Source organism: Monodon monoceros, unplaced genomic scaffold (assembly GCF_005190385.1).
Source record: "Monodon monoceros isolate NGI ecotype Baffin Bay Population unplaced genomic scaffold, NGI_Narwhal_1 Super_Scaffold_8, whole genome shotgun sequence".
Taxonomy (NCBI): domain Eukaryota; kingdom Metazoa; phylum Chordata; class Mammalia; order Artiodactyla; family Monodontidae; genus Monodon; species Monodon monoceros.
This window is the reverse complement of record NW_021703785.1, coordinates 39,184,599-39,197,554: the sequence shown is the minus strand read 5'-3', so window position 1 is coordinate 39,197,554 and position 12,956 is coordinate 39,184,599. Positions and strand designations below refer to the sequence as shown.

The following is a 12,956-nucleotide window of genomic DNA, read 5'->3' as shown; positions in this document are numbered from 1 at the left end:
CCCCCCCAATATCAATAAACAAAAGATATACATGCTCACATAAGATAATAGTTGTTATTCAGTCTAATTCTAACACTTACATAGAAACATATTCTATACTGCCATTGAAGACATTTTGAAGCAATATAATCTAAAGCTAGGTTTACTTAGTAAAGTAAAAAGCAAGAGTGCTTCTTCATAAAAATTGTTTCAAGAGATAATCATTTCATATCACTTTCCCATAGCTTTGACCTGAAGAAGCAGAAACAAATTTTATATACTAGTCTAGTATACTCTTGTTATGGATTATTTTTTAAAGAAGCACAGTGAACATGACCAATGAATAGAATGCATAATGTATGGGAAGATGAACAGTGAATAATAAAGTTTTAGCTTAAATGAGAACCTCTTTCTCTAGAGGCTCAATAGTTTGATCAAGGCACTGTGTTTTAAAATATAGCTTATAACCTACCACACTGAAATAGGTGGGAGAATGTGTTTCAGATAAGATGTGAATTTAGAAATCTTATCCTTTGGTTACATGTCTCAGGGAGTTGCACTTTTCCCTTTAATAAGTATTTCAATTTAAAGAAAGACGCCTCAGTAAAATGAAAATAAATGACAGTGCTATTTCTAAAGAGACAGTGTATTATTTTTAAATGGATGCTCTGTCCCATGCTCTGCCCCATGACATTTAATTGCTCAAATTAAACAGTCAAAGATAGGGTTAACTCATTCCCACAGACGTGAAATTGAGTCTCCGTTTTTGTTCTAATTTGAATGGAAAAAAGACAAGGGAAAAGAGCACCAAACCTAAATAATAGTTTTACAAAGATTACATATAACAATAACCAGGGACATAGGGAAATCTCGAATAATGTCATTGCAACTTAGAGCTAACCTTCTTGATTACTGCCCAAATATTCTTTGTTACAGGTATTCAAAAAATGGAAAACAATTGTTAAGTAGTTATTAATAGATAATTATATTTTAAATGATTATTCATTGGTCTTTAGATTTGAATTTGAAATTTTTATTAGACTTTGAAGGTAATTGGATTTGAAACAATTCAATCACATAGACACCTGATATCATGCATCTTTACTGTTTGACACAAATCAGGCATGCTCATGGCATCAAGGGTCTGACTGTCACATTTGTTTTGTCTGGAGCAAGTTCAAAACGTTTGTAAAATCTCAGGACAACATGTCCCTCAATTTTTACATTAGCCCCAATATAGTAGAAGAAATTTTGTGAGGGAAAATAACAATATACATAGATATTTTTGGTGATAGGATTTTCTCCCTCTTTTTCATTCACATTTCACCCTGTTGAGGAAGGGTATTTTTTAAGCATTAAAATGCAGCCAAATCTCTACTTTCCCATTCCCAGTTGTGCTCAGGATAAGAAAGTTGAAAATTTACTTCAATTTACACTGCTAGCATGTATTTGTTAGAACTTTAATCTCTATTATTTTCATTAATATCCCCAATATCAGAAGAGAAAATTGGTATAATTGATGTACTATTACTCTTAATTTCTAGGATTACACAGGTGTCAGCATTCAGGTATTGGAAATAAGAATGATGAAATAAACTAGATAGCATTTTTTTTCCTAGAAAAAAACAATTATCTGGGGCCCACAGTAAAATATTCTGAATAATCATTGTGAGTTTTTTTTGTTTTAATGTCCCAGGGGACTGTAACCTTTGGTCAAGATTGAAAAACACTCACCTACATTGTGGTTTCCCTGCAAGTTAATTATGCTACGTAAGGAGATGAAATACAAACTTTGTCAGATTTGATTACATCTACAGGTATCTCAACTCCCTGTACACTACTTCTAAATATATCTTTTATGCAGTGATCACTTAATTGTTACTTCCATGATCCAAATCCCTTTGAAGAGAGCTGATTTCCCAGTTTTCCAAGTATGGATGCTAGTCTATTTCCAACGGAGGACTGGATGTGATTTAAAATGTACAATCACAAGCAACTAGTCCAACTATATAACTTATCAACTTTTGAATCTTTACTGCAAACTTTAAATTGCAGCCATACATTCCACTTAGATTGACAGGAATGTCTAAGAGTTATAATTGCCTTAGCAAAAGCAAATTTGTGGCTTTGCATAGAATGTTCATTCTTTTAAGCAAAGATGCTAACTAATAATTTCTCTGCTGACAAAAAGAAATGAAGTAAACTATTTCATGTTTTGATAAGCTATTTAATTTTTTGAAGTGCATAGTTAATATATTCTGCACAAATTTGACATTAAATGCTTATAGCTCTAATATTATAGGATATACATAACGTATATTCATGAATTAGTTGTGCAATAGTTAAATGCATCACTGAAAACAGTTTTGCATTATGCAACATACAAACATTCATTTACTGATAGTTTGTTGATCCATCTGCCATTCTCTTAGTGTTTATTTGGACTTAATTTTCATATTCTTCCTGATATGTAAACATGCTAACCTATTAATTTAACTTCAGTATTCCAGTTCACTAGACAGCTTAATGCCCTTGTTACACAATTGCTCTTGTTCTTCATACTAAAATGGCAATTTTATGAAGTCTTGTGGTAAGTATGAATATAGATTTACTAACGAAGTAAAGCTATTAATACATGAATTCATTCAACTCCTCAGAGTGCATACTTAATGGAACATACAGTCAACTAATATACTAGAAAATCTTTGAGAATGAGATTAACTATTTCTGGGCAATTTCAGCTTTTACTTGAGAAATATTCATTTCTATCAAGTTAGCTGATTCTATTCTTTTCAAAAGGGTACACAAATTTAAAGTTCAAAAAATAAGAATTTTAGAAAGAGACACAGATTCTAACCACACTAAATTAAAGGAAAGGGAGGCACTTCTGACAGTACAATTTATCTTAGTTTGCAGAAGTGAACATTTGAGGCAGTTGTTTACTGAGTATGGAGAAAATGTGAAATAATTCATGGGTGTGTATCATACTAGTGGTTAAAGAGCAGGCATGAAAAATGACTATTCACACTGATGACTGCATCAATTTAACATAAGAAAATGTATTGAGTATTTCCCAAAAGAAAACATTAATTTAAGAATCCCAGATTCAAGTTAAGGAAATTCACAGTTCTTGTGTAGGAATTATCTCTAATAATTTTTAGTCATTTATCAATTTACTTTCTTGGGGTAGAACCAATACTGAGATTTAATTTATCTACTTGTAAATTCATGAGAGTATGATGTCTGCATTAATTTGTACATTAAGATATAGTTTTAATTTTCTTTAGTATTAAAATGTAAAATATAACTAAATTATGCTTAAAACATTTGGCTGAGTGTGTACAATATTAATTGCATTTAAAGATGGGGAACTCAGAAGTAAATGTCTCCAAGTTCTCCCAGTGCCATGATGACTAAGTCAGGACAGTAAATATATTTACTTCCAAAGTCCCTGGCTGTTACAGGACACACTCTAGCAAATCAACTAAGGGAATATGTTTCAGAGTAATGATGGTATTGTATTAATTTTAGCATGTACTTTTAGCTTTATCATAGATTACAAGAATCTATTATGGTTTGTTTTTTCATACTTAGTGTTAAGTGGTTAGATAAGTTTGCCAAAATATTTTGCATAAAATCCTATTCCAGACTCCAAATATACATGTTTATATATATATATATATATATATATATATATTATTTCTTCCCCTTTCAAACTCTCTAATGATTCCTAAGAAACTGTTTTACCTGGCAAATAGATTCTCTATTTCAATACACTTAATTCTATGGTAAGTCAAAAGACTTGGAATAACCAAAACAATACTGAAGTAGATGAAAAAAGTTTGAGAAGCCACAATACTTTCAATAATTCCCATAAAACTTAGTAATAAAATGTGTGGTATTGGCAAAATGATAGACATATAAATGAGTGCAAGATAATGGAGAGTAAAGAAAATAAACTCATGAACATATAGCTAAAACTGATTTCTTATAAAGACACAAAAGCAAATCAATGGGAGAAGAATAGTCATTTCAACAAATGATGCTGGAACAATTAATTGTAAGTCAATATCTAAAAGAAAAAAAACCTTAGGTACAGACCTTACATCTTTCAAAAAATTGTCTCAAAATGCACCTGAGATATAAATGTCAAAGGAAAAACTATAAAATTTCTAGAAAGAAACAAGGGGAAACTCTACATAATCTTGTTGATGAGGTTTTAGATATGACACCAAAAACATGATACATTAAAAAATTGATAAATTGGACTATATAAGAATGAAAGTTTCTGCTTTATGAAAGAGTATGTTAAGAGAATGAAAAGGCAAGCCACGAACTGGGAGAAGATATATGTAAAACACATATCTGATAAAGAACACTGTGATGGTTAATTTTATGTGTCAATTCAACTGCCCAGTAGTGTTCAGATTAAACATTATATCTGGGAATGTTTGTGAGGGTGTTTTCAGATGAGATTGTCATTTGAATTGGTAGACTCAGTATATTGACCTCCCCAGTGAGGCCTCATCCAATCAGATGAGGGCCTGAATAGATCAAAATGTGGAAGGAGAAATTCATCCCTTTTTTCTGCCTTGGTGTTTGAGATGGGGCATCTCATTTCTTCTCTGTCCCTTGGAGTGGGTTTCATACCAGTTGCTCCCCTGGTTCTCAGACCTTCAAATTCGTATTGAATTACAACCTCCCAGTTTTCCTGGGTATCGAGCTTGAACTTGGCATATTGTAGGAGTCCTCAGTCTCCATAATTGCATGAGATAAATTCCTGATAATAAATCTCCTTTATATCTTTATATCTATCTACCTACCTATCCATCCATCTATTATCTATCTATCATTATCTCCTATATTCTACAGGTCTATTTCTCTGAAAAACTTTAATACAGGAACCTATTCAAAATACAGAAACAATTCTTAAAATTCCACAATAAGAAATTTAAAATTCTAGTTAAAAATGGACAAATCAGTGGAAAAAACTTCACCAAAATGTCAAAGATATACAGATGACAAAGAAGCATATGAAAAGATGCTGAATATCATTTGTCATTAAATTCCAAATTAAAACAATGAGATACTGGTATAGACCAACTAGAATTGATAACTTCCTAAATCTGACAATATTAGTTTCTGACATGAATGTGAAGTAACAGAAACTCTCATTCACTGGGAATGCAAAGTCATTTGCCCACTTTGGCAGTTTGGAAGTTTCTTAGAAGGCTAAATTTTGTCTTAACATGTGTTCCAGCAATCATGCTTGTAGATATTTATCCAACTGATTTGAAAATGTATGTCCACACAAAAATCTGAAAGTTTATAGCAATTTAAATCATAATTATCACTAGTTGGAATAAACCAAGATGCCCTTCAATAGGTGAATAACTTAAAAAACAACAAAAACAAAACAGGAGTACATATGTATAGTGCAGTATTACTCAGCAATTAAAAAAGGGTTAACTTAATAAACCCACACAAGGATATGGGTTAATCTTAAATGTTCACTGCTAACTGAAAGAAACCAGTCTGAAAGGCTGAATACTGTATGATTCCATTTATATAACATTATGGAAAAATTAAAAACTGCTGGGATAGTAAACACATCAGTGGTTGCCAGGAGTTGGAAGGAATATATTAAATAGGTAAAGCAAAGAGGAATTCTGTTTATAAGACAGTGAAAAGGAATTTTATTTTAAAATATTGTGTATGATATTGTAACTAGATATACATGACCCTAACCCATCTACAGAAATTTAAAGCACAAAGAATGGACTTTAATGTGTGTATTTTTTTTTTTTATTAAGGAAGTCAGAGGATTCCAGAATGGAATAAAGAATGTGACCAAAAAGAAAAACCTAACTGCCTCATAAATGTATGAAACAATCTCACCAAATAGGGTGAGATAAAAAGGAGCCAATTTAATTAACTTTGGAATTGAGTGGAATATAAAAAAAACAAAAGCAAAGGGAACTCCACACCAGTACTGCAGTCTGGTTGAGAAAGGTGTTTTCCATGGGGGTATGAATTAACCATTCTGAAATAACTATAAATCATACTAGATTTACACAACTAAGTAAATTCATGGTGGAAGGTGGAAGCTAGATTTTCTCACTGTTGGAGTGGATGGTTACAGATAAGTCAGTGAAGGGGCAAGAGAAGGACTAGGAAGTATTCACTTCCCTACATCTAGTGTTGCTTGATAGCTTAGAGAAAATTAACAGCTAACATGATTTCCATTTTTGTGGTTTTATTCACCTGATTATCAAATGTGCATGAACAAATTCTTGCATTATAAATAAACTTTTTAACAGAAAACTGTATTCATTTACAGTAAATCCCCCACCCCACCCTCGTTTCCCAGTTGGTGCTTATTGTAGGGTTGTCACCTCCTTCCTGGGAAGGGCCATGGACCTTTGCTTTTCTTTCTCATTCACAGCTCCCATCCCCTTTCTCAGAGCAGGAGGAGGAGAAATTAGATTGACACACAGGCAATTCTTAATCTACTTGAAATCCTGTAAGAATCTTGATGCACTCTAGATGTGGCAGATGTTTAAGAATGACTTTGCCCTGTGGATATTTTTGTGGGTTCTTCAGAGTCTGACCCCTCCAGACCCTTCTGATTGTGTGGGCCGTGCCTCTGCTTCCTCTGCAGCTCATTCCTCAGTAACTCTCTTACTGCTGGGATTCTTTACCATGTCAGACTTCCCTCTTGGGCAGACTCCGTTCTAAAATGAGGTCAGGCTGACACTACTGCAAGAACTCACTGGGATTCATGCACTTATTAATCACTCCCAGAAGGAAGAACAGTTATTTGGCAGATGCGTCTTTTACCCTGCTACCCTACAGGTAATTTGATTTTTCCCAAGCATGGGTCAGGAAATAGTCCTTCTTGTCCTTCAATTTCCAGAGCACATAGCACATGCTCCTAATTGCTCTGTTAAAGCCTATTCATTATAGTTGAATTAGAAATTGCATTCTTTCATCCCTATCTCCTGTTCTTATTCTGGAGAAAGCCACAAAGACTTCTTTTCAAATTAAATCCTCTTTAGCAATTCCCCTCCTTTAAAAAATTTTTCATTTTCTGTCTCGAGAATTCTTGGTTCTTATTGTGTTTATGCTTCAGCTGAAACTGAGGTACAAAGAGTTCCATTCTAATATCATGTTATAGTGATCCACTTCTGCACTGGAATTGTTGGCATTTTAATCTCTTTTTACGTAAATCTCTCATTACTAGAAAGAAAAGAAAGTAAAAAACAGACTTATAATTCAATTATTTATTTTTTTCATTTGCTATTTTTCTAATTCCATTCATTACAGATAAATCTTACTTTAATGTCAGTTAAATTAGAAACTATGAACTCCCATTTGTAACTGATACACAAAATTGTGAAAGGCTCCACTTAAAGACTTAAGCATTCTTTATTGAATGTTTATATGATCTATACAATACATTATAGATAGTGCAACTACAGAGTGGAAAAAAATACAAAATCCCATAACATTTCTTAAAGGTACTGTAGTAGATTGTCTACATCCTAACCCCAAGAACATCTGAATAATATTATTCAGAAAAAAGCGTACTTTGCAGATATAATTAGATTAAGATCTTGAGGTGAGATTATTCTCCTAAATTCAATGATAAGAATCCTTATAAAGAAGCACACGAAAGTGAGATAGGGAAAAAGAAAAGAAGGTCACGTTAAAGATGGAGGCAGAATTGGAGTGATGCATCACGAGACCAGAAATTGGAAAAGGAATGCTAAAACCTGATTTTGGACTTTTAGTCTGCAGAATTGTCAGAGAATATATTTCTGACATGTTAAACAACCCCATTTGTGGTAATTTGTTACAGCAGTTTCAGGAAATTAATATAAGAAATCAGTTAGGTTACATTAAAATACTCAAAAAATAACAAAAGTATGGCACAAACATCCTTAATTTTATTTATCATTCATTTAACAATACAGGAAAGGTGATCAAGGGCAGCAAGTAGCTCTTCTCAACAGACTCAGATCCTCCCATTTTTGTCTCCTTTATTCATAAGCTTTGCTATAGTTTGCATTCTTTCAGGAGAGGGGAAAAGAGAGGGTGAAGGAGTCAAATACATTCTGTTAAAAATACATCATTTCTGTTCCCATTCTATAAGAGATGACTTAGTCACAATGTCACATCTCAGTGCAAGAGAGGCTAAGAAATGTTCTCTATCTTGTGCTTGGCTATAATGCTATAACTATGGATGAAGGAGGAAATGTTTTGATGAAATGCTAGCATAATTTGCCAGACTTAGTGTTTGTCAAAATTAGAATTTGCCAAAATTGAAGTCAAGTTAATATTTTCAAATCATTACTATCATCTACAAAATTGTAAGTGTACATACAAATATACAGCTTTATTTGTACTTCATATGGTAGTATGTAATTTTCAGAATGTGCACAAGGTACATCACCTACATCATTTTTCTAAGACAAAATAAATATAATTTTAATTTTACAAGAAATGATTCACATATTTTACTTAGATTTAGAAAAGTACAAATCCAATTAGCAAATTTTCTAATTTAAAGGAGCTATAAGTGTTGAATAGTTGGCCATTTCTTGAACCAAATTGCTTCTTAGAACCAATCATTAGTCAGTGTATTATAAGGAAATTGAACACTCAGAATATGTCACCACACTTTTATTAAAACCTTTGAAAGGACAAAAGTTATACATGCACTTTAAATAACTTTAAAATGTATCAGATGAAGATAAGGGAAAAATATAAATTAAATATGGAAAAGTCTCTTGTACTGTCAGTAACAAGAAAATCTACTTCCCTTGTGAAGAAATAAACAAAAACAAAAAACAGTGACTTCTGTCACACAAATGGTAAATACAAAACTCGCTTTTCACCTTCGTAGCTAATTAAATTTCTTTGCATTTTGAAGATTCTGTTCAGTTTCTTCTAAAAAAAATATACACTCAGTTTTAAGAACCTAATAAATGTCTTACTCAAATAGCTAATTTACATATTTCAATATCAACATACTTTATTTATTTAATGTGAGTAATCATGGAACATTTATTGATATCCACAAGGATGATGTCTTCAGAATCTGAGTTACTTCCTTTTCAACATTTCATAAGTTACAAGGTCACTAAATTTTTTATCTCTACATAGTTCTTCCACTTACCAGTAAATTTTGGTCTTTCTAGACATCTTCACTATGGATTCAGCATGGCATGCTCACGGCATTCTTGTGAAGTTTCCCAACAATCATTAGTTTGTCTGAAGTTTCCTAGCTCAAATCCCTGATAGTAAAATCCTGGTTGATTTAATTCATGTTTTCATCCAAAGCATGGTATAAGTTATTGGCTGGCCCATAGTTGGCTAACAATGGCAGGTGTCCAACCATGGTCCAGTTGGCTCCAGCCAGGGGACAGAATCATAGTGAAAAACAAAATTGCAAGGTTTATTATTGGGGCTGTTGCCATAACAAGCATTCTGAGGTTTGCCAGTGTTCCAGACTCTCTAGTATCTTTATTGCACCATTAATCTTTGAGAATAGGGTTTTTCAACTTTGACACAATTGACATGTATGCCAAATACTTTGTTGTAGGAGTTGCCTTGTGCATTTTAGGATATTTGCAGGATTCCTGGCCTCTACCCACTAGATGCCAGTAGGTACCCCCACCCCAATGTCTTCTGTCATTGCCAAGTGTCCCCTGGTGGAGCAAAATCACTCTCAGTTGTGAGCTTCTGCTCTAGAATCATCTGGGACAATTCTCTAAATTCTCTCCATGGCACCAACATTCTTCAGACTAAAACTCCAAGCTCAGTCACATGATGATTACATAAACCCCAAGCAGAAAGGATTTATTCTGCATATAAATTTGTCTCTTGAGGAAATAAAAGGCCTTATCATTATGTTGATTGGCAGGTCCTGGGATGATCTTCCTCCCTCCTTACTGCAAGAGAAGAAGCAGTAGATAGAACCATTCGGCAGCCAACGTCTAAGTAAGGTTTTGTTAGGTGAAGTGCTGCCAGTCTTCCGTGGCTTGTTCCAAATAACCAGAGGACTTGAAGTTTGCAGCTGGGATGACTCAGGCTCTGTCATAGCAGCCTGATACCTGTGTTTCCCAGCACGTTGTTAGTCAGATAAACTCTGTCATTTTCTGGGTAACCCCCAGACTAGAAGAGGAACGTCAAATCTCTGCTTATGAGCCCACAGCTATCCAGCCATAGTTTCTGGAGTCCACAGGTGGGGTGTCACAGGCCCTCACACAGCAAACATATGCTCCAGTTTCCCAGGTCATTCAAACTCAGATCCAACACCCAGAGGTGGTGGTTGGCCTAGGGCACAGCAGAGAGACACTCAAAGGCTGTAGAACTGAGCCATCAAATGCCTAACCAGAGGGTCTGGAGTTTACTTGGATGCCTGAAACCCTCATACAGCAGCAGCACTTAGGTTCCCCAGGTCATTCAAGTTTAGATCCAACTCTGCCAGGCTCTGATTCACACTGAGGGTGGGGGTCAGCTCTTCGCAGGCAGCAGCAGTGACTTGGCAAATCTTCAACTGCAAGATCCTCAGCCAATGACTGGGTACCTCAAGCTTAACAGAAAAGCCTCAGATCCAAATCCCCGAGTGCACTTGGTGCTGAGCAAGGAGTCAGTGTCCTGTCAAGCCACAACCTCCAGAGGACACTTCCTCAACTGAATCATCTGCATCCTGCATTTGGGTTGCTGAAGCCCCTCACAGAGCAGTTCCATGCCTGACAACCCCAAGTCATTGCTCCTTAGGTCCATCCTTATTACATTCTTATTGGATATCAGAGCTGCTGTGAGGTCCTGATATGCAGGGCTAGAAACTCAGCACCACTTCAACCTCAATTCTGCAGTTTGCATTTGGGGTATCTGAGTCTTTGACAAAGCAGCTTCACCCCCCAGCTTCTCAGGGCATTGCAATACAAAAGCAGCTCTATCAGATTTGGATTAGAGCTTAGAGCATCAGCAAGTTGTTCATTGTAGATGTCTGACAAAACATTCCTCTCGGCTGACTATGCCAATAGCATCTGGACCCTGAAGTCCATCTCACCCATCTTCTTCACCCACACTGCAGGCAGCCCTGTACCAGTGCAAATTTATAGAAATTTATAGAGATACTATAGCTAGCGCTGTCAGTGTAGAATGTATGGTTAGGAATTCTGCCTATGAATGTGTTTCTATCTGTGCTTGAAGATGGAAGTGATTATATAGCTTATTGCCTATGAGAAATAACAATTATAGATAATATTTATTTTAATTGGAGCTGGGGTGATTTAAAATATAATAGTATCAAAGTCTTAACATTTATAGAAAACTAAACTGATATTGCCAATATTAAGAGAGGCAGAAAAGCGATGTGAAAGGACACCGAAATGTTTTCCCTTTCCAGCTATAGGAAAAATTAGATACATCAAATTTTACTCTGTATAAAATAAGAGTAGTCTAATTGATGATGTGTTAACAAACATTTCCCAAACCTCCATGCCTTGAAGCAACAAGAATTTATTTCTTTTCTACATTTTAAATTTGTTCTGGGATCCAAGCTAGTTAGTGTCATACCATGTGGGATATCACTGGCCATGGTGACAAGAAGAAGATGGACTTTTACAGTAGTACCCAACCCCTGCACCATTAATAAGTATTGGCCAAGAAATAAAACTTTGCTGCTATATGCCACTGAGATTTTGAGGCTGATTATCATCACAGAATAACTCTCTCCTGATTGAAATAGATATTTGTACCTGAAGCAGGTTGTCCATGGGCATGGTTCATCAGTTTGCACAGAAGATATGAATATTGGAATCTGGAAAATAATGATAAATGTTATACAGTAGCAGAAAAAAATAAAACTATCCCTAGCAATATACTAAAATATCACATATCTCATGAAATTTTAACTCTGGGACAAGAAGTCTGAAAACACTATTAATAGAACACATTTGTTGTTGTTTGTTGTATTTGATAAGGTACTGCCAGAAAAAAAAGAGCTCAGGAAAAACAAAACAAAACAAAAAAACAATAGAAACCCCAGCTTATCAGAATTAAGAACAAGAATTAAGAACAGACAGACAAGATAATTGAAGTTCTGTAGGTTCATAAGAAGAAATTATATTTTACCTTACCCTCTCATTATTCCAGAAAGAAAGAAGAAACAAAAGAAGATTTGAACTATAAATATTTATTAAAATTTAGCAATATGAAAAAAATATTAGTATTTTATTACCCATGCTTAAAACCTGAATGGATTAAGATGCCTCAGTACAAGCATGACCTTACTATTGTGTAGGATCTACTACTTTTAACTGCATAAGTTGACTCAGAGGATTGAGGCTAGTGGTAAAATCCCCAAATCCAAGACATTTAAGCTCAGTACCTATATTTGGGTCTATTGTAGAGGCAGCAAGAAGTAAAGCAATATAGCAAATTTGAGAATTATCTCAAAGAACTTTCTTCTTTTAGCTATTTTCATATATAGATAACTGAGATCAAATATGTAAAATTCCTAAAAACTTAATAAATACTCTAAGGCACAAAATAATTCTTGGACTTCTAACTACTTACAGGCAGAACGTTGTCTGAGACATGCTTTGCTCTCAAAAGATTGACATTGCCCAATGCTTATTTCACAGAAGCCAAAGTGGCTAAAGGCAGAGGAGAATCTCTCAGAGGGGCCCAGGAAGAATGGCATTCAGGGCAATTTTCAGGGAGCAGGAACAGTCTAATTAAGGAATGTTGTCCAGTCCTGAGGTAGAAACCATGACAGTGTTTGTTCAGAGGGATTTAAGGATTAATATAGACCAGGGACCAATGCAAATTTCCATTTGTTTCTTTTTCCAGATTGGAGATCTAGTAGTTCTGCAGAACACAATCCACCTCTCTATGTTGCATTTGTGGTGAGAAGATAATTTGTCCTGTTAGTGTGTAAGCTCCTGGATCAAGAAAAG

At 34.5% G+C, this 12,956-nt stretch overlaps 1 pseudogene; it reads right to left on the bottom strand.

The window, feature by feature from the left end:
• Positions 1-9,891: 9,891 nt before the first annotated feature.
• LOC114888061 lies at positions 9,892-10,872 on the bottom strand (annotated as a pseudogene).
• Between the last annotated feature and the right edge of the window lie 2,084 nt (positions 10,873-12,956).